Source organism: Balaenoptera borealis (assembly GCF_965194805.1).
Source record: "Balaenoptera borealis genome assembly, chromosome: 8".
NCBI lineage: Eukaryota > Metazoa > Chordata > Mammalia > Artiodactyla > Balaenopteridae > Balaenoptera > Balaenoptera borealis.
The window spans coordinates 99,420,344-99,443,095 of record NC_138865.1 but is presented as its reverse complement, the minus strand read 5'-3'; the positions used below and the strand labels follow the sequence as shown (position 1 = coordinate 99,443,095).

Sequence of the window (22,752 nt, the reverse complement as noted above, 5' to 3'; positions counted from 1 at the left end):
TGGATGCAGAATTGGAGGCTCCTCTTTCTGAACCCTGCACTGCCCACCGCAGCCAGGGCACTACCACACCTGCCAGTTTGGCTGAAAGACAGACATCTGTTTTGGCGGAGTCCTGATCGTTTCCTGTTGCCCATCTGGCTAGAAATCCCCAGAGAAAACCTTCCCCTCAGAGGTTTGGTCCCTTTGGCTCTCTTGAGGCTACAAACAGGAAGTGGAGAGAGCGGCTTAGAAAGGAGATAGCATGAGAATCAAAATAGCCACTGCTGATCTTCATTTTCTCCTGAAATTCCTGTTTCAGTTTCCATTTAGTGTAAGTCAAGAGGGAGGTTTCCCAGTAAATCCAGGCCTCCCACAGTCCCCTGGCCCCCAAAGCTTCAGCACAGACCACACCCCCAGGGCCACAGGGGTCCCTGAGTAGACAGAGGAGTCCCTCCCTCCTTGGGAGCAGTGCCTGAAGGGCCAATCCTGGGAAAGGTTTCCAGAATTCCAGACCGCAGAGCCTAGGTCCTAACCCTTTTCCCTTTCCTTCATTCATTCATTCATTTGTTCATCCAGTAAATATCTATTGGGTCCTTTCTGGGTGCCAAGCACTGTGCTGGACCATTGCACTAGGACGATTACAGAGAAAGGGGACAAGTCCCTGCTTTCAGGAAACTTACAGTCAAGTGATGGAGACAGATACCCACATATCCACATGCCCTCCTGCCTGCCGCAGGAAGAGCCCCGTTTGACCCACACATCACCTCAAACCCATGGATTTAAACACAACCATGTCAGCTTTCCCTGGGACACTGGTCCCCAGCTTTCTGTTCCTGCCAGAACTTCCTTAAGCAAGTCCCTGTGGAGATTTTAAGACATATCTGCAAATCCTTTGATATTTCTCCCTTCAAGACACAGAGCCTAATTGCCCTCCCCTATATATGGGCTAGCCTTTTTGATCCTTGTATATATCATATTTTAATGTTTAGGCATCCAGTCATTTGGCCTAATCACTCAAGACAGTTATTGGTCGCCTGCACTATGTTCTGGGTCAGTGATGACTACATGCTCCTCTATCTGATGTGAAATGTGCCTACCCCTTCCCTGGATTTCTTGTTCAACCGCAAATAACCAACAATCATTGAGTTGCAGGCACTTTGCTGGGCTCATTCACGTACTCGATCACATTTACCTTTCAGATCTCCGAAGAAGAAAAACCTTTTACAAGACGTAGAAACGGAGGCTCAAAGTAAAACGACATGCATGGGAGTTCCTGTCCAGTAAATGGCAGGGTTGGGATTGCAATCCTGGCATTTTAAATCTTAAGACCAGCGCGGCCCTCAGGCACACAGTTTTCTTTTCATTTAAAAGTACATATTTCACTTAAAAGTCACTTTTTCTCTCATTTCTGTTTTGTGAGAACATTTAAGATCTAGTCTCTGAGCAACTTTCAGGCATATCACTCTTCTTGGATTGTATACTATATATATTGATATGTAATATTTAAGTGTCATTTACTATAATCACCATGCTGTGCGTTAGAGCCCAACCTGCTGCTAATGAATAGAAAGTGGTGGAAGTGACGCTGGGTGACTTTGGAGGCTGGGCTAGGAAAGGTGACACAGCTTCTGCCTGGCTCCCTCTCTGGGGACACTTGTTCTTGGAACCCAGCTGCTGGACTGTGAAGAGCCCCTTGTCACCTGGAGAGGCCACAGGTAATGTTCTGGCTGACAGCCCCAGCTGAGGTCCCAGGGCATGGCAGAACCAACTTTCAGACACGAGCATGAGGGAGCTTCAAGGTGACTCAAGCCCCAGCTACCATCTGACGACCACTCCATGAGATCCTGAGCGAGAACTGCACAGCTGAACTGTGCGAGACAATAGTAACAATAACAACCACGATAATAACAGTAACAATAAATGTTTTAGTTTTAAGCTACTAGCTCTGGGTGATTTGTAATGAAGCAATGGATAACCAGAACAGTACTCTGTCCTGGAAACATTGGTGGACCTTGATTCCTCTACAGCCTTGCTGCTCACAGAGTGGACGGTAGACCAGCAACATCGGACCACCTGGGAGCTTGTTAGAAATGCAGACCCCTGGGCCCCATCCCCTACCTCCTGAACCCAAACCTGCCCTTTAACAAGATGGCCAAATGTTTCACAGGCACGTGGAAGTTTAAGAAGCACGGCTCTGCAATATCTTTTTGTAAAAGACATTATTTTAAAGCAATGCTTTAAAAAATTCAAATACAAAAAATTATGTAACCAACCCCGACATACCTACCACCCAGATTTAACAGATAATAATAGTAAACATATATTTTGTACTGAACACTATTTTAATTACTTTAACTTAACCTTCATGACAGCCTTGTGAGAGAGATGCTACTAGATCATTCATCCCTATGTTATAGATGAGGAAACCAAGGACAGAAAGATTAGGTGATTTACTCAAGGTCATACAACTCATAAGCAGCAGAGCTGGTATCTGAATACAGGGGGCCTGGCTCCAGGGCTAAGCTATTTTTTTCTAGACATTGAACACTTTGCCACCTCCTCCCTATCCCCCTGTATCTTAAGTCTATCAAGTCTCCCCTGAAATGTGTCTCCAATTCATCCCTTCCTCTTTTGCATGGATGCCATCCTACTTTATCTAGGACTCCTGCAACACCACCCCATCCATTTTATACTTTGCCCCAGATTAATCTTTCTGTAAATACTGCTCCTGCCATCCTTCCTGCCCAAACATCTTCAGTGCCTTGGCTCTGCCTGGCGTCTAACCAGGCTGACTTGGACTCCAAAGCCCTTGAAACCCGGTCCCACCTCTAGTCACCAACAGAAAACAGAACAGAACACAACAGCACCACCCGGCCTCCATCACAACAGACCGACCTTCCAGGTTTGCTTAAACGTCTCCTCCTGCCTGGCTTTGTCTTTACCTCCCTCCTCGCCTGGTCTCCTCGTCCTACAAACCCCGTTTCAAATCCCACCTCCTGGGCAAATTCTTCCTTGACTGCTTTTATAGTATGAACTCCCACCCCTGAAGTCAATCAACACTAAGTAGCATCTTAATATTTCCTTCTAGCTCTCTCTTCTTTTGGAGTATCTTCAATGACCAGGTACTGCATGAGGCATTTACTTTTTATTTGGCTACAACAGACACAACATAAAATGTATTATTTTAACCCTTTTAAGTATACAGTTCAGGGGCATTAAGAACATCCACAGTGGGGTGCAACCCTCTACACCCTATTGCTGTCTTCCCCACAGCCCCAGGTAACCTCTATTCTACTTTCTGTCTCTATGAATTTGACCAGTCTAGGTACCTCATATAAGTGGAATCATACAGTATTTGTCCTTCTCTGGCTGGTTTATCTAACTTAGCATAATGTTTTCAATGTCCAGCCACGTTGTAGCATGTGTCAGAATTTCATTTTTTATGCCTGAATAATATTCCATTGTATGAATATATCACACTTTGTTTATCCATTCACCTGTTGATGGACACTTGGGTTCTTTCCACCCTTGTCTAGGGATGGCTATTGGGAATAATGCTGCTCTGAACACTGGTGCACAAATATCTGTTTAAGTCTCTGCTTTCAATTCTTTGGTGCATGAAGCATTTACAGTTTTATTCTCAAAACAAATCTGTGGTAGGGATTGTTCATTCCACTTCACAGATGAAGTAAATGAAGGTTCAGAGAAGTTAAGTCACTTGTTGAAGGCCACGTGTCTGGGGCTTAAATATGATTTTCCCGAGGATTCTGATTTCAATATGATTTTCCTGAGGATTTTGATTTCACTAACAAACACTTTTCCTAGAACAGGTGAGGATCTAACTTAGTAAGGATTCTATAAGTCAAGGTTCGATGTGTGATCTCTGTTAATGCTGGTGGTAGTGACAGTGGCCAGAAACAGGTAGAGAAATGACATCCCATGTCCATCAAAGGTGGGCTGGTAGACAGCTTCTCTTCCAACATGAATCTGGACTCTAAGCCTCTTGATGCATTAATTAGGTCCTGAACACACTCTTGCCTTGAAGAACTAAATCTGCAGCACCTGGGGAGACCTCTGTGGCCTGAGAGTTATTTGCCTAATTAGGAGGAGTTTGGCGTATAGGGTTAAGGAATAGAAATAGCTTCACAGTTTGCTTCCAGAACAAAGTTGTGCTCAGATCCACAACCCCTGGATCTGAGCCAGCTCAGGTACAGTAAGATCTCAGTATGAGGGGGGCAGATGTTTAGGTGGTAGACAGGGGGACTAACCTTCTCAGTGTCACCAGGAATGAGGGGTTTCCTGGGATGCGAGGTTTCAGAACTAAAACCAAGAAAGTCCCAGGCAAATCAGGATAAGTTGGCCACCCTAACCTAAAGATCATAGGGGAAAAAAAATTACTCTTGTATCTGTCCCTTCCTTTCTTATTTCCATTGGTTTAGACCTACAACCTCCTAGCTGGACCCTCCTCCCAGCAGTAACCCCTAGCTGGCCTTCCAGCCTCACTCTCTGTCTACAGTTGTCCATTTGGCAAACTGTGGCTCTGATTAAAAATCTTCAGTGTTTTTTCCCCATGAATTATTCAGAGCAAGGGCCATAACAACCAGATAGGTCAGGTCAATGAGGGACACAACCATAGTGTAAGACATTAGGAACTCGTGGGGATTGCAGCCAGGCTCACCCCAGACATTTCTGAGCCTGGGAGCAAGTATACAAACAGGACCACACACAATATGTCCCAATATTTAAAAGCTGGAAATCAAGCTCAAATTAAAGAAACTGCATTCTCTCCTCCTGAGTTGGCAAACACACTTCATACTGACTCTGAAGGCCAAGTTCAAATTGTATTCTTGGATTCCTAGGAGTCTTGAGACTTGGTGGTTCCCAGCGAGGTCCTCTGGCCTGTTACCCATATCTGTTCTCTTCTCCCTCCCGCCTCTGTCCTGCAACTCCAGGGGCCTTGCAGCCAATGCTGGATACCCCAGCCTGAACTTCAAAGCTCCATCCACACACACTGTACCCCCAACACAATCTGCTTTCCCTCGGTACACCCCTCAGCCATAGTGAAGAGGTCCATGGAAGTGAGCTTGGCCCATTTGGGCAGAGAATTCTGAGTCCTGACTGAAGCACAGCCTGGATCAGGGGAGGGGTACAGGCAATTCCCCTTGCCCCAGAGATGCCTCACCCCATGGGAAAGTGTGTGACCGGAGCAAGACCATATTAAAGCCCAGGGCCCAGGACAGGGGCTCCTCTTGCTTGGGTCTAAGGTGGTACTGATTATGCCTCATCTAAAAGGGGGAGCTGACCTCAACTCCAGCTGATTCCTGCTTCCTGGGAATGTCCAGTGTTGGCTAGACCTTCTGCTTTTTCAAGAGAAGATAAAATTGTGGAATTTCTTGGTTGTAAATTCAAATTAAAACCAAACCAAACAAAATACCCTTGTATGAGTCAATACAGTAAAGGCCAAACAAAATACAGCCACAGGCCTGCCCTTGAACTCTCAGTTGCAACTTCTTCCTTGAGAACACCCCATCCCTCCACACACTGGCCTCAAGCCACTTCTTCCACTGCCTGTCCTCCGACCCTTTGGGTTCCTGTGTTCTACCAAATCAGAGGAGCAGACAGCCCCTGCTTCCCACCGCAGGCCTTTTGATCAAGGAGTTCCTTCTGCCTTGAATACCCTCCCCGGCTCTCACACTTGTGTACTGACAACCACACTCATTCTTCAAGGGCAAGTGCAAACCCAACTCCTTCAAGACGCCTGCCCTGATGACTCCTGAAATTCTGGACCAGGACACCAGAGTGTGAATCCTGGCTCTGCAATTTTATGCAAGTCACAAGCGCTCTGAACCTCCTGTGTAAAATGGGGGGACATTTCTATCGAACTTGAAGAGCTACTTCTTGTGAAAGCTAAATAAGATAATACGTAGTAAATTCCTGGCAGTCCAGTGGTTAGGATTCGGTGCTTTCACTGCAGGGGCCCGGGTTCAGTCCCTGGTTGGGGGACTAGGATCCCACAAGCCGCACGGCACAGCCAAAAAAAAAAAAAAAAAAAAGATAGCACTTGTTAAAACATTTAGTATAGTTCAGGGCATTTTATCAGTGCTCAGTAAATGCTAGGAGAATAGGAAAGCAAATTTGAGTATCTGCAAACCTTTTTGTAAAGTACTAGACAATTTTTTAGGCTTCATGGGCCATATGGCTTCCTTCCCTAGTCAATATGTAAACATGTGGGCATAGCTGTGTTCCAATAAAACTTTATTTACAAAAAGGGGCAGAGGGCCGGATTTGCCCCAAGGGTCATAGTTCCTGACCCTGTTTCATACCATTCTTAGGGCTTGTTCTCTGCCTCTCAAAGCTGTGGTTACTACTCATACTAATAGCTAATGCTTTAATTCTGCCCCGTGATTACCAGGCAGCATCGAAAACACTCTACAAGAGATTTAACGCTCATCACCACTTTATGTATAAAGAAACAGAGGCACAAAGAAGTGGCAGGTGGACTTGAGAATCAGAACTCGGAGCCACTGTGCAGCATGGGTTCAGGCCTTGGGCAGCACCTACACCATCTTGTGTGAGTTTCTTGATTGTTGGTGGATGAACGTGCATCTGCAAAGGACTTTAAGCCACCCTCCTCCCTCTCGTGTGCTGTCAGTTGTAATTATAACTACTGAACACACCCAACGGTGAATCTCCTCCAGCCACAACTGTGAGCAGCAGGCAAATGGCACAAGCCAGGGACCAACGTCCTCTGTTGAGTCTCTAGTGGCTAATAAGTACTGGGTCTGAGAGTGTTCTGCTTTCTGTCTTTAATTCTTCCTCTTCATTGAGGGCCCATAGGAATATGGAACTAACTATAAATGGCAAAGAAAAAAAGGAAATGATTTTATGTGATGGCTGACTGTCCCACAGCGCTCTGACTGATCCTTCATATAAGTCTATCTGGGTAAAGGGCTCTTGCTGTGCCCTGAGCGCCGTGTCTACATCACTGTGTCTACATCACTGCCAAAGGATCAATGGAAGGAAAGGCCAGTCTCAGGTGTGGGGATGGCTGACCAAGCAGAGATGCCCGACTACATGCTGGAGGTATCACGGCCATAGGCTTTACCATCCAAACTGGAACACTACCAAGAATTAGGCTGGGAAAACACGTGCAAAGTGGGATGCATTGTCACTCTGGTCAGAGAAACCTTTCTAAGTGGCCACTGGTGAATGTTTCACGCCTGGGGAGTACTGCTCTGTCCTAGAAAGAAGAGCAACTGGCCCTCCCCTTTTCATTCTGGTCCATGATCTCAGCTATGACACCATGAAACATTCATCCATACCATGTATTTTATACTGTGCTATACGTAACTGGAGAAAATCAAGGAAGAATAGGCCTGGTTCCTGGGAGTATGTCTTGGTTACTGGTTCTAAAGAGTTAGTCTATAGTCCTTAGAGTTAAAATTGGCTCTTGTAATTTGACATACTACAGCGAGTTTACTATGGGTTTAATGCTTTGTTTGTAATGTAAGTTTCTGGTTGATTTTCACCTATGTGTTTCAAGGCATTTCCATACTACCTAAGCATGTCCATGTCTGAGCATGGACAGTGGGCATGTTGTGCACTGCACAACTCTAAGGGCACCATTCACACCATACTCTATGTGAATGGAGCCCTCTAGGATTATGCAGTGAGCAACCTGAACAACAGGACACTGGCCCTGCTGGGTAACTCTAGTCCCATCTCCCATTAGCCAGAACTGGTGTACTTCAGCAGCCTAATCCTTACACAGCTGGACATGCTCAGGGTGATTTGGCTGTCTGCTGTCTGCTTGCCTAGTCACTGCTAAAAAGTACTAAGCCTCCACCCACCTAAATACCCTTGTCCTGTGAGGCACAGGAAAACTATTTTGTCTGGGCTCTGCTGTTAAACTTGCCTGGAATCTGCTGATAGAAGTTCAGTCTCTCCTCTTGCCTGACAAGAGAAGACCCATGGCTGTCAGCACAATACCAAGCCCCCTTTTTTCTGACAAGGGGGGAGAAACTAAAACAAAACCCCGACTCCCCCATTTTTTTTAACAAGGACTCCTGCCCCATCCTTCCCACTGAGTCTCAGGAGCCGAGAGTCGGCATTAAATCTTGATTGTGTTTTCAACACATAGTCTGTTAAGTCTGTATCTCAGGATGAAATCAATGAATTTAGAGAGAAAAGATGCTGCTCCTGATCCATTTCTGGAACTAGAAAGTGAGTCTTTCGCTACATGGATGCAGAAGGCCCAAGTAAAGGCTCAGCCACATATAAGGACAGTAGGAGTTCAGAGGACAGAGGAAGGCTGATAACAATGGGTCAGAGGCAGGTGCAGCGGGCAGAATGAGACAAAGGCACTCAGCTGGGCTGAGTTGGATGACTAAGACTTCCCAAAATGTGGGGAGGAAAGGGCCTACGCTAGGTGTGTCCAAAACAGCATGAGTAAAGCTGGGTGAATGTGGCCACTGGAGGGTGGGCGTGGGCTCCTTAATTAAAAATGCGCATTTTATGTTAGGAATCAGGGGGACCTGAAGTCTGGTGAAGAAGGGAGATGGAGGAGAAGATGTTCCATTTTAGCAAACTTTGAATTTCAGAGAGAAGAGTTTGATCTTGATTCTGGAAGGAAAGAATAAAAAAGCAATTCTTGGGGCTTCTCTGGTGGCGCAGTGGTTGAGAATCTGCCTTCTAATGCAGGGGACACGGGTTCAAGCCCTGGTCCGGGAAGATCCCACATGCCGCGGAGCAACTAGGCCCGTGAGCCACAACTACTGAGCCTGCGCGTCTGGAGCCTGTGCTCCGCAACAAGAGAGGCCGCGATAGTGAGAGGCCCGCGCACCGCGATGAAGAGTGGCCCCCGCTCGCCGCAACTAGAGAAAGCCCTCGCACAGAAACGAAGACCCAACACACAGCCAAAAATAAATAAATAAACAAATGTGGGGTTTAAAAAAAAAAAAAAAGAATCTGGCCCTTTAAAAAAAAAAAAGCAATTTTCTGTTTTATTAAGTCGGGAGGGGGCTGGTCTTGGTGATGATGAATGCTTCTACGCTTGCAATGAAGGATTTCATCACCCAGCCGTGGCTTCAGAAAATAATCTGAGAATTCTCACTTCTCCTTCCAACGTTCAGAAAGAGGAATGTTCTCCTGAGACATGAAAAGACCTGAAACCAAACTATCCTCAGCCAAGCTTCAGACAACTAACCCCATTCAGCTGGAACTTCCATGACTAGCTTTTTATCTACTTCCTCTGACGTTCTTTGCATCAATATCGATACGCCCGTGCTTAGTTAACTGTCCGTGGCATTCTGCAGAGCACAAAGGCTAAGTGCCTGGCCCAAAGACACAGAGCTATCAAGGAGCAGAACTGGTTTACTGATTTCAAATCCCGTTACACTGGACACTCAGCTTTGGGGCAGAAGAGAAGGACTTAGGGAAGAGAAGCACTGCCATTCTGTTGCTCCATTCCTCAAGGTTCCTTTGGAGAAACCATCTAGAATAGATGGGCGGTGGTGCGTGTCTGCTACACTCACCTCCCAGGAGACTCTAGATGCATATTTACCAACCCTCCAGGATTCTCTGGGTCAGGAGAGAGTGGGGCACACAGATGTCAGGCATTAGCCCCTAATAAGACCAGTCTGTTTATATTTTTTAAAGGGAATCCAAATTCTGATTTTTAAGTCTTGGTGAGTCAGTTGTTCACCCACTGAATACCATACACAGGAAAATGGCCACTGGTTTTCCATTGGGCTTGGAAAGACCCCAGAGCAAGGCAGTGATGCGGGATTTGCCCAGGGACTCCTCAGGGCCAGGCCAGGGCCGCGGTGGACTGCTTATGTGTTGGCTTTTAAAGGCCAGGGATTTAAGGATCTTTTAGGAAAAACACTCCTCAGCTTGATGTATTTCTTTCTTTTCTTTTTTAACTGTAGAGAAATACCTTTGATATTGACATCCACGTAGTATGTTACTCAGAATCATCTTAATGGTCATCTAGTAAAATTACTCATTTTATAGATGAGAAAGTTGGGGCCAGAAGAGGAAAAAGGACTTCTTCTAAGTCACACATGAATGACATACCTGGGACAGAGCCCAGGCCTGGGTCCCCTCACACTCCAAACGCCAATTCTATCATCTCATGTTTTGTTTTCAAAACAGATCCAAGAACTTAGAATTCAGTGGTTTGGTTGATAACGTAGTATTGTGTTGTACATTTTACAAGCTGAATTGCTCAAACAAATGGGAGAAAGAGAAATAAACATTCAGAAATCTATGCTAGATTGAGTCCTCTAGTTTCATCTCATTTTCCTCTTGACTTATTCCTCTATTTCTTTTGCCTGCATTTTTTCCTACAAACTTCCTCAAATACTTTTCTTTTGTAATGGGAGAGAAAGGAGAAAGGAAAAGCAGAAAGAAAAGTCTTTAAAACATTCTTAATAGAAGCCCTACAAGGTAGGTATTATTCTCATTTTACAGAAGGGGAAACCGAGGCTTGTTGAATTGAAATAAATTGCCAAAGATTACCAAGCTGACCAATGACAGACTTGGGACTTGACTTTGATTCAGATACCAAACCCTACATTTTTTTCTTGGTTTGCAGAGTTGAGACAAGGATTCCAACCTGGACCCCTCCTGCCTGCTCTGGGTCCTTCTGTGCTGCGGTTTCCAGCCCTAACTGCTCATGAGAATCACTTGGAGCCATTTAATAAATGCTCCAGGCCTCACCCATACCAATTGGATCAGGATCTCTGGGGTGGAGCCCTAGTATAATTATATTTTTAAGAAAATGTTCCAGATTCTAATGTGCAGCAAGCAAGAAATGAGAACCAGAGAGCATGGTGTTTCCTGGGAGAATTAATGAACTTTTTGAGAAGATCAACTCATCCTACAGGTGGGAGTGCACCTTGTGTCAAAAACAGGCTCATTCAGTAGAGAAGAAGAGAAAAGAGAAGAAAGAAGGGAAGAGGGAAGGGAAGGGTAGGGAAGGGACGGGAAAGGAAGGGAAAAGAAAAGTTGAGATTCCCTGAGTGGTTCTTTTTCCATTAAGTTCTGCTTATTCTCTAGTGCTGAGCCAGTTTTACAGCCTGCATTGACTAAATCCCCGTCTCTACAAGAGTTAACCAAGAGCTCTGCTGAGCAGGAGTCAGCTTACTAGAGCTCAGAAGAGGTACTGAAGCTGAGGGCTGGAGTGCCTTACAGTAGAGGCAGCCATTGTACCCCTGTGCTTGTCTACTGCATCACTTGGTCTACTGCATCACTTGTCTACTGCATCACTTGGTCTACTGCATCACTTGTCTACTGCATCCCTTGTCTACTGCGTCACTTTCCTGCTCTATTTGGAAACTCACATCTGATTGTATAACTTTGCTCAAGTAAGGCAGACTGGAGCCCAGTTAGATCTGATCCCCATCAGTGAAAAACTGCTTATGCCAAAGACAGCTCTAGCTGGAACAGATGTTACTTTTGTTTGCTTAAATGATGGAGATCTTTACTGGAGAGTTTTAAGTTTGCTGCTGATGTATTCAATTCATTCCTTATAAAAGGAATGGCTTGTTGGGCACCTGGTATAACAGAAAAAATCTGAAGTCACCCTGACCTGGGTTTGAATCCTAGCACTGTGTTTCTGCTCTTACTTCCTGTTGCTTTGAGCAAGTCACTTTGCATTTCTCATCCTAACTTCAAAATGAGGAGCTGGAATTTGTTAACGGAATGCAATGAAGTAAGGCAGTGCTTCCAAAATTTTCGGGGTAGATGAACATGGCATTAAATAACACAGAACCACACAGTGAGAAAATTATTACTGTTTTGATTTTCTTTCATGCCATCTGATTATATCGAAGAGATGGGGGTATATTTTCGATATGTCTCTAACCTGGCTATTCCTTCCTTTAACAATGAAAGAGTTGGTCTCAGGTAACTGAATGTATTACTAGGCAACTGTATGCAGCTGAAAATTAATAATGCTGATTTACATTTATTTCAACAGTTACTTCTATGGCATGTGCTGCCTGCTTAAGGTAGGGCAATAAAGTTACCTTTTAGGTCAAAGAAGTGGTTAGAAGAGTAAATGAGGGTCCACAGGTGGTACACACACAGGACAAAAATAATTAAGGTGATACCAAAAGTCTAAGTTTATGAAAAACTGAGTTAAAGTATGAGACAGAATCTCACATCAAGCCTCTGAGTAGAGTGAGGATTTAGTCAGCCTCCCAGAGAAAAAAGAAATGACTGAATCGGTCCTTGCACTCTGATTTGAAATAAATTCTTTAAGAGACAGAATATGTAGACTCATATGAGTCTACATATTCTGATGGATGAACGATTCACACTGACTGTAGGATTTATGTCACCTCCAGGTTGTCCTCAGGTTGACCTAAGAACCCTGGCCTTAAAAGGGTAGGTCTGCTGCTCATATTTTCTATACTCAGTGACTTGGAAATAGAAAAAAAAAAGTTGGAAAATATAATTATCATCTTAAATTCTTTTAGTCTTTAGTTAAAATTTTTTAAAAAAGAAAGAAAATACTAGATCACAGTGATTTTTGATGACAAGCCATGGGAGGAAAGATCCCTATTTCATCAGTTCTTTGAAATGTCAAACTTTCTGCTGATTATTATTCTTAGTAAGATAAGGAAGTGAACGTTAGAGAATATTACTATTCTGTGACCACATGACCTCAGGAGCCCGATAAGAGACTAAGGATTAGGAGGGAAAAGAAAATCACATTTAAATTTAAATACATACGGCCTTTGCCTCTTGTTATTTTTCCTAAGAAGGGATATGAAGCACCAGAACTAGTCAAGGGTTGACTACAAAAGTTTTTGTTTATTTTTCCAGGAATGCAACTTTCAACCATGAAACATGATGCCACAAAGTTCTTAAAACATGACATGGTTCATTTAACCTAAGAAATAGAGAGTAGCTGAATCTAAATACTCTAAGTTGTTGTAGGAAATGAATTTTTTTCTCGAGTTGTAAGTGAGCTCACCAGCCTTAGGATAATCTATCATTATAAAGTCACGTGAGTCTTTCTGCTAAAAAGCTCAAGCATCAAATTCTGCTATTGGCTTTCTGCTTATGGGTTGTTCAAAATTTTTAAATGCTTCCATCAGATTTAAGTCCAAACCCAGTGCAAAGCCTTATTCTTCCGAAGGAGTTCAGGAGACTTCATCTCTGGTTCCGGCTCTGCCATTATCTCGCTATGGGTAAGTCTCATCTTGGACCCAGCCATATAATGAGTAGATTATGGTAGATTAGGGGTAACCCACAAATGCCAACAGGTGCCAGGCAGGTAATACAAACAAAGGAAGCTGGCCAAGAGTAAGGTAATAGGAAGTGGGGGTGAGGAGAGTGAGACTCCCCCAAAGGGGGCAGCCACCATCGGCTCCAGACACCTGTCAGCCAGGAAAACAGGCCCATTGTTGACAAAGCCTCTGAAATGTCAAGAGAAGCTGGAAATCCATCTTCTAAATGGCAGTGAATTAAAAATGATTTTAAAACATGATGCAGGCAAAACCAACATAACCACAGGCCAGATGCAGCCGGTGGATAACCACTTTGTGACTTCCGCATTAGATGATCTCTTTGAGCTCCTATAGCCTTAACTTCTAAATAGCAAATTTTGGCTTTTGTGTGATGCCCATATAGTGGAGGATTTGACACTGTTTGAGAAAAGCAGGAGAGGAGCTGGGTTGTTGGAGACACAGTGTGTTCTCCTGGTGGCTGCAGAAGGGTGACAGAGCCTAGATCAAGAGGCACTGGCACAGTGCCATAGAACACTGTTCCTCTTACCTCTTATGATGGGGCAAAATAATAATCATAACAATATTAACAACAACAACAAAACCTCCTGTGCTTATTCCGGGATGGACACACCACTCCTATACGAATGGGGAAGGAAAAACTGTCAGGCAGAACAACAGGACTCCAAATGAACAGGTAAGAGAACAGATATGGGTGATTAGCCCTCTGCTTCCCCTTTGGGAAGGAAGTGCTGCAGAGACACCTCCCATCCTCCAGAGGGCAGTGTTATTACAGAGCGTTTGCTTGGGTAGATAAAGGTACAAAATAAGAACTGGTGCCATTTTGTCTTTTTTGGGCACAGATGGCTCTGTTATCCAAATCTTTCTGTATCCAGTCTCAGCTGCATCCCCATACCACTTTCATAACAAGAGCTTCTGTGTGGAAGAAAGTAAAGAGAGCTGAGCTTGAAACTTGTTCCCCAAGCCCCATCCCAATTTTTAGCTCTGCTATATTGAGCAAGGTACTTACTGTCTCCTTAACTCAGCTTCTTCATGTATGAAGGAGAATATTAGCAATGTCTACCTCATAGGGTTGATGTAATATTAAAGGAAATTCTACCTATCCAGGGGAAGTGCCTAGTTTTAAGTATGGAACTATGTTCCCTTCCAAAGTTCTTATTTTCTCATCTAAATTCCTCTGGTTATAATTAGGGTATATCTGCTAATCTTTTGCCCTCCATGATGGGAAATTACCCCTGGAATAGAATTATTAGATTGAACTATAGGGAACTGTCTATATTTAACATTACTGATTTACTAAATGGCGATTTCATATGGTTCGATATAATACAAAAGCAGTCACAAACCCAATGCAGGAAAAAGCAGCTTCCCTTTTATACTGGTTCTGAAACACATCTGAACAGCTTATGTTTACATTTGGGAAAAGTAAGACCTTTAGTAGAGGAACACACACTTTTTCATCACAAGTAAACTAACATTTGTTATCCACTTCCAGCTTACAGAGTGCTTTATGTAAATACAATTTCCCTTAACTCACAACAACACTGGGGATGGATGTCAGCACACAGCTTTTCACACACTACTCGGAGTGTCACTGCGGGTATGCCCTAGAGTTGTGGAGTGTATAATGGTCTACCATGGTTCCAGTCTGCATGTCCACACACTAAAGAGTATTTCAATTAACAAAAAGAATAATGTCAAGAAAGCCCTGCCACTCGCTGTGTAGGATGGATCAGATAAGATGTAGTTCCACAAACACTAGGATGAAGTGCATAGATGCCCAGGAACCACCCAGGTTTCAAGTGCCCAGTACTTTTGACAAGGACAAGAGGTCCTTGCACTTCCTCAGCTTTCTATTGGTTGAAACTCTTGTTAATTTCAGCGTGGCAATCTGAGGCACCATTCAAGTTTCAATCTTGAGTTATCTTCCATGCATAAAGCCACCAGAAAAAAAAAAAATCTACTACAGGACCCAAACAGATGAGAACTCCCCAACTGATTTATTTCATATCCTCAAAGAAAACAACTGTGACAGTTCTGCAGGTGTCATCATACCTGCCCTTTGTTCATTCTCTCTTGCAATAACTTTTTAACGTTTCATTGAGTACCTACTATGTGCCAGGCTCTGTTTGAGGACAGGGGTCAGCAAACTACAAGCCTGAGGGCCAAATCTGGCCCCCACTCTGTTTCAGTAACTAAAGTTTATGGAACCTAGCTACAGTCATTCATTTACATGTTGTGTATGGCTGCTTTCTGGCAGAGCTGAGTAGCTGTGACAGAAATCATGTGACCCACAAAGCCAAAAATATTTACTCTCTGGTCATTGAGAGGAAAAGTTTGCTGACTCTATTTTAGAGAAAGAGGATACAGCATTAAAAAAGAGAAACAAAGTCCCCATGTGTCTTGAGAGGCTCCTGTTTAGAAGATCACACTGGATGAACTCTTACTACTTAAACTAAGGGGCTGACCGAGTTTGACCCGTGGGATCAAAGGCAATGCCACTGCTGAGGGCTTATAAGGAACAAGAAAAGGGATGACAGGTGTTGAGACAGATGTGCAAGAGGGGGTTAGAGAAAGGATTAGTTAATGTGGAAACCAGCTGGAACAGGCAGGCCACAGGGATTCCCACCGAGGGGCACCCAAACCTTTGGCTGGGTGAGGTGGCATATGTATCAGAATCACCTGGAGATATCAGTAAACATGCAGGCTACTGGGCCCCACTCAGGAATCTGAATTTGAGTTCCAGAGGTGTGGTCGAGCTTCCACATTCTTAGCGGGTGCCCCCAGGTGATGCTGAAGCAGGCTCAGGTTTGAAAAGCACTGGATTAGCGTTGAGTTTTAGTGAGCAGTCGGAGGTGCTCCCCACGAGGTCTGGCCTGAAGTCCACTCATGGCAGGTGAGAAGGGGAAAGAACCGGGGCACAGACACACAGAGGTAGATGCAGTGAAAAGGCAGTTTATTGTCTATTAATACTGTACAGAGGAACAGAGAGAAGCTACAAGTACAGCATCGGCTGTCGCTGGCAGTGTTATTTCTGAAGTCGGTTTTTGTTTTGCTTTTCATCTGAAGGAGACAGAACAGTCAAAGTACACTTCAGGTTACAAAGTACAGCAGCTATAGCCCAGCAAGTCTAATTCAGAGTAAGCACAACAGGCTCCCAACCCACCCCGCAACCAACCACCAAATGGATATATTTACAGTGATGTCACTCACCCCGAGTGAGCTGCTAAAGCCGAACATTCCAATCAACAACCTACATTCACTGAAAGCTGCATCAGACACAACATTTTCTGGAACCCCTGTATGACGCTGACTCTTTTAAGTCAGGAGTTTGAGAGGAGGAAAGAATGTTCCAGAACCCCACAAAGGATAGGACTCTTTCCACTTGCCAGAATGGGATATGACAGAATTGGGAGTTGGAGCCACACACAGACTAGTTGAGATCAGGCATTGCCCGGTGGTCTCTTTGTACATAAAGACTAGTTGCAAAACCAAGTGACTGGATGTCTGCCTGACCACCTCATCTCGAAACCGAGAGGTTCCCATAGTAACAAGAGGCCAGGGCACACGGCCTCTCCCTACCACCCTCAGGCAATTGCATGGTTCTTTCATTTCTGGAGTTGTTGCCATGACACTACGGTTCATAGTTGGGCCTGAATTGGGCCTGTTGGAGGGATTCTGATGATGAAAAAACTAAAATGATGTGCCTGGGAACCAGAGAGGTTACTTTTCTTGAAATGGAGAGTGTGTGGAAGACCTTGCCTTGTTGGAAGAAGGCTCTTGGTCTTTTAGGGTAGTAGAAGAAGATCCCATCCTAGGAAAGGGTGCTGCTTGGGAGGACAGTCTAACAGGAATAGGGAGCAGATTCTTAGGCGTGACCTCTGACCTCTGGTGTCAGCCAGACAGATGAACAGGTGCGGGGGAAGATCTTCACGAACCCGAGTGTGACTGTGATGGGAACTCAAGAATGTGGCAGAAAATTGAGGGAAAAAATCCAAGAACTCTAAAAATTCAGTTATCTCCTTTATGGATGGATAAGGATAATTCTTTCCAGTCTCTACTTAACTCTGAAAATAGGATGCAGCCTCACTGATATTTACAAGGTCAAGAACTCCTGGTAGGTTTTATACTGTTGGTTTATACATTTATGTATATTGTGTACATTATGTAGATGGCCAGATGATTCTGACTCACCATTTCGCATGTGTTACTCAAATGTACCATAGTGAGTGGTCCCTTAACTTCAAATGTAGCAATTACTCCTTGAATATGTGAAAGAGTTGAACTTAGATAATTGCTGGGCTTAGCTTTCGTTTAAAACAGGTATCTCCTTCCAAAAGATCGTTCTATATTATTAAAGGTGTGGCTCACAGAGCTATCAAGCCGTGTAACAGGTTGTCTAATGACAGGTATAGAAAGCTGGATCGTACAACCTAGGACTATTGGGAAACACTGGATTTCATGCAGTGCTGGTGCCAGGGCAGGTCACGGGACCTCTGTTCATGCCCCCCAAGGTCTGGGCTAGTGCTACAGAACTCACCAGAAAGTTACCTTAATGGAATGGAGAAATAATCAATCAAGGGTGCTTTCAAACTCAAGCTTCATAATGCATCTAAATTTCATTACAAAAATATTTTTCCTTAAAAAAATACATAAATGTAAACTATTCCATTTCTATAATCACTCCCTACTCCCATCTATATCACGCCACTCGTCTTACACTAGAATGAATGGGCACACCCCTCAGGTAAGGCTCCATCACACCATTTGAGTCCATCTCTCTCGCTTTTTCAAGCTATGCCAATTGTGCTTAAAAATATGCTCCCAGACCCAGGTAGGGGGGTCCACAAGTTCACCTCCCTTACAGTGGGAAGGACTGCAGGAGGTCACACATTGCATGAAGCCCACCCCAGGAATGTCAGAGTGGGATAGTGCAGGCTCAGAAGGGAACACAAGGAAGTATTTGGTTGGTAAACATGCAGAGGCAATGCCCAAGCTCTGCCTACTTTATTCCACCTGGGCCAGACCTGCAAGGTTCTGCCTCAGGCTCCTGGGATGAAATTCACAGCTCTGAAGAGGGCTGGGTAGGGGTGGGGAAGAGAATGTTGTGTTCATACAGCTTTGGAATACAACCTGTGATTTTGAAAGGATAGAAAAGAACATAAACAGTGATGCTAAGGCAAACTTTCAAATGGCACATCAGAACTCTTTTTTCTTTTGTCATTCGTTTTGTTAACATCACAAGGCAGATACATTCTGTAAACATATATACCATACAGTACATTAACCATAGGGGGGGAAAGAAAAAGCCACCCTGTCATTCTTTTCTTTCTGTATTTCTGTTCTTTTACTCCAGAAGGACTGCCTGAAGTCTAGAGGAAATTTTGTGGTTCATAAGATGTACTTTTCTTTTAATAAAAATGCAATGACTTGCAAAAAAAATAGCCCCAGGTGACTAGTAAGAGGCAATATGGGGAGAAGATGAACCTGTAGAAACTTAGAAAATAGTCACAAAATATTAAAAAGTCATTAATTTCAGGAAACATTTTGTTTCTCTGCTTAGTAAAAGAGAGCACTGAAAAATTTTTACAAAAGTTAAGGCTGTCCAGATCTTTGATGCAGAAAGTTTGTGGTTCCCCAAAGATATATATTATATTTTCACATTGAAAGCAAGATTTTTTGTGCTACAGTTCAGACCTTTTTATTTTAGACTGGAGTGGAGAGGGGACGCAGAGGCCTATTTAAGTCATACAAAAATTAAGGGGTAGGGGATGAGGTTGGTCTAAGGATCCCCAGGGAAACTGCCCTTTGAAACTTTCAGGATGTAATCTTTATTCTAGCCTTTTCTACATTCAAATAATAAGCATTTTGGTTTTAAAATGGAGATTTTATCATGTGGTTTGCTGAAGCTATGAAAATAGAGACACATAACAGCACTGCGCTCCTCATAAGAGATGGATTTTTCTTTTTCCCTAGAAAACGCAGGGAAGTTTTCCTGATTAGACCAGAAGAGGTCTACACAATGAAGGCGAACTGGCAACAGGAATCCCAGATGCCATCTTGCGCATTACTTGGAGATGTTTTGCGATATATACCATCACTCCGTGTACCTGCTGGGTTGTACTATCCAATAGGACAAAAGATACCTTCTGGTTCTATCCTAATCAGTGGAGCTACATATACCTTGATTAATAAACTGAGGAGCTTCTAAAAGATTGCATATTTACACAGTTTCTGAAACTTATCTTAACTATGCTGAGAATTCATGGTTTCAATAATGAATGTACATGTTGCGAAAGTACAACATAAAACTGCTCTCGCCTTGGAATGGTTTTTGTTGTAAACAAAATAACATTGCAGGAGATGAGAATATTCCCACAAGGAATGGGCCCTTTGGTGGGTTAAACTCCACAAGTGGGTCTGGTGACAAACAGAGATGGCTGAGCTTCTAGATTTTAAGTAAGAACAAAAGAAATCCTCCGTGCATATTTTGTCTATGTTCGTCTGTGTTTTACATTGACAGGGTTAGTTTCTTAAAAAGGAAGAACTGGTTTAGTGGTTCAGTTTTTGCCTCTATCGCCATATTCCCGCCACCTCTTTTGCTACCCACTGGTTCACTGGCATTAAATAAATGGTGTTTGTCAAGGATGTTCTGTGGTCCCTTGAAATGATGTTCTGCAGGAAGTGAAAAGAAATCAGCTGTTTTCAGACTTGGCCTCAACATTTTGCTCCAGAGATGATATCGTAACTCTAGGAAATTATATAGAGATGATTTCCCCCTTTTATAAAAACTTGCCCCTGACCAAAATAAAAAGCCTCCTTGCATGTAGGAAAAGCATTTATCACCAGAAAGTAAAATGGACTAGGTGGGATTCTGAAGCAGATAACACGTCATTAACACTTCAGAAAGAGTCAAATCAAATGAACTCTAGAATTTGAGTTTTCTGAAAGCCTTTGAATAATTTTAGGAAACCATGTTTGGGGTTTACCCAGAAAAGAATTCCCTAGCCCCTCGTCCTCTCTACTGCCAGTATTGAGTGATGTCGCTGGACATTGTCAAATCACTTTTAGAGGCAAATAATTTTGCTTATATAAGGAAAATAATATAATTGTGGGTAAACGAGGCACAAGGTAAAAAAAGAAAACTCCTTAATATTGTCCTACTGCACATTAAAGAGAAAAAAAAAGTCAAGGGTATACAAGTCATCAAGATTTTTCAGGATATATAAGGTTTATCATTTTAACTCTTTAAGGATCTTTAACTCCATGCCATTGAGAATCTGTTTTAAGCAAATGCAGTGACCCTCTTTTCCCTCTTTCTCCTCTTTCCATTTAAAGAGTTCTGAGTATATGATTTGAAAAGAAAGTCCAACTAACCATGAGCTCAAAAGTGATCATGGTTTTGCAGCTTTATTACTGATTCTCTAATTAGCCTGGTGATATAAGTCAATACCCTGTATTTCTGAAGGGCGTGATACCATACATAATAAAGTGTTTACAGAGACAATGCCAGTACCAGCAGCAAAGGCAGAATCTTCACAATCACAACTCTGTTTATATTTTCACTATGAAGGGTAGTTCCTTTTCTCTGTAGATGGGATTATAGGTCTCATCCCGTAAAAGTACTGGCTGAAGTTGAACCTCCCACTGCAATAGGAAAATGAGGCAAGCTATACAAATACATACGCCATATTCAAACACACCTTCGTTTACTGTGGTCACACATCATTTTAATAAACGTAACACATCTTACTTGAAAAACCATTTAAATGATAAGCTTTACCAGTAAAAGTAGACAGAGAACTCTAATTCATATAATTTGCTAATCCCTATACTAATTATTGGTAAATGAGAGCGCATATTATCACTGGTCTTTTAAATCTCACGTGTGGTTTTGTAGTGAGAGGTAAAGACCATTTTCTTCATGAGAAAATAACTCACTGATGGAAGCGTAGGTCAGGGAATGATCTGTCCTGAAAGACTCTGTGGTTCCGTTTATCAAAAGTACGCCCAAGGCTAAATTCTATCATTCCACTCACTAACTGTGCTTTTAAAAACTCAAACTGAATAGTCTTCATCCCCAAATGAGTAAAAAAAGATAAGCTATGGGAAACTTTTAGATTGTTTCTTTCTAAATAAATTATTAAAATCAGAGATTGTCCAAAACATTGAAGCTGCTTTCTTTTTCTCTGTAAAGAGGTTTCTCTGGCATGTCTTCTTCTTCTTTTTTTTTTTAACCTTTAAATGATGCTAAAATGACCATTTGCTGAGGAGCACGAAGCTGAAAGTTTATAGGCAGCAAAACCAGATATTATTTCTAGATAATAGAACAGTTTTATTCAAAAAAAGCTTCTTTGCTGAACCTGAGATTTAGAGATAATTCCCTCAGCTGTTCAAAACCAAGCCATGGATGGAATCATCTTAGAAAGTAGAACTTAGCTCGTTACTTTTTCCCTTCTTTAACTTTTTTTGGTCTATATATTGGTGATAAAACGACTTACTTTGTGCTCGTTAAAAATGTAATTATTTGGGAAAGATTAACTTTGAAAATTAAAAAATATTGGTTTTCCCCCTTTTAATTGGAATAAATATAATTTCAAGCTAAAAAATTAAAAATAATAATAGATTTAGCACTAAGATAGCTATTTAGGACAAATTGAGTTGGTTCTGTAATAAAATTCTCTCAAGGTCACCTTACTTTTCCCTCATCTACTTTCCACAGAAGTTAAACTTGATGTAGTACATCTTATCATATGTTTTTTGAAAGTAGGTTCTATGGAACGTAGATAATTTTGTGAATTATCTGCAACAATGCTATGAACATTCGGGCAAAAAACTAAAAAGATATCTCTGTTTTAAAATCAATTCAAATGTTACAGCTTTATTTCATTACTCTATTATTATTTTACTATATTGCTTCCCTTTGGTTTTATTATACCTGTGGCTCTTTGCTTTGGGGGAATGCTAAGAATTTAAAGAATTGTTCATTGTGTTCTAGATTAAAAACCATCCTTTGATGTTCTGGAATCTTCAGAAGTTGAAGAAACAATGCTTGAAGAAGCTCAGCTATGTGCCACTCACTCAATCAGTATTTGTGGAACGAATTAAAATACTTAAGGTGAGAAGATAGGTCCTTCTTCATCTTTTAAACATTTTTTACATTTTAGAGTTTAATTCTGTGGGGTGGGTAAACCTACATGGTGATGGTACGCGAAACATTCTCTTTCTCATGGGGACACAAAGAAAAGAGTCCAGATGGAAGGCTCTGGAATCAATGGGGCGGGTGAGATGAAGAGTTAATTCAGGAACAGCACCGTCCACAATGGAGCGGAAGCATCACAGCAACCACTGTAGGTCAGAAGGACTGTTTTAGAAATATGGTCACTACAGAGAAACTCCTCAAAATGACCCCTTCGTTGAAAACAGATGAACATGATCAGAAAATATCCGTGAAAAAGAAAACAATATAAAAATTTACACTCTTTTTTTTTTTAGAGAATAGAAGCAAGGCTCA

At 42.6% G+C, this 22,752-nt stretch overlaps 1 protein-coding gene across 6 annotated transcripts in view; it reads right to left on the bottom strand.

Moving 5' to 3' along the window:
* Positions 1-22,752, bottom strand: part of PALM2AKAP2 (PALM2 and AKAP2 fusion) — a 508,788-nt gene that overhangs the window by 172,578 nt on the left and 313,458 nt on the right. The window lies entirely within an intron of this gene.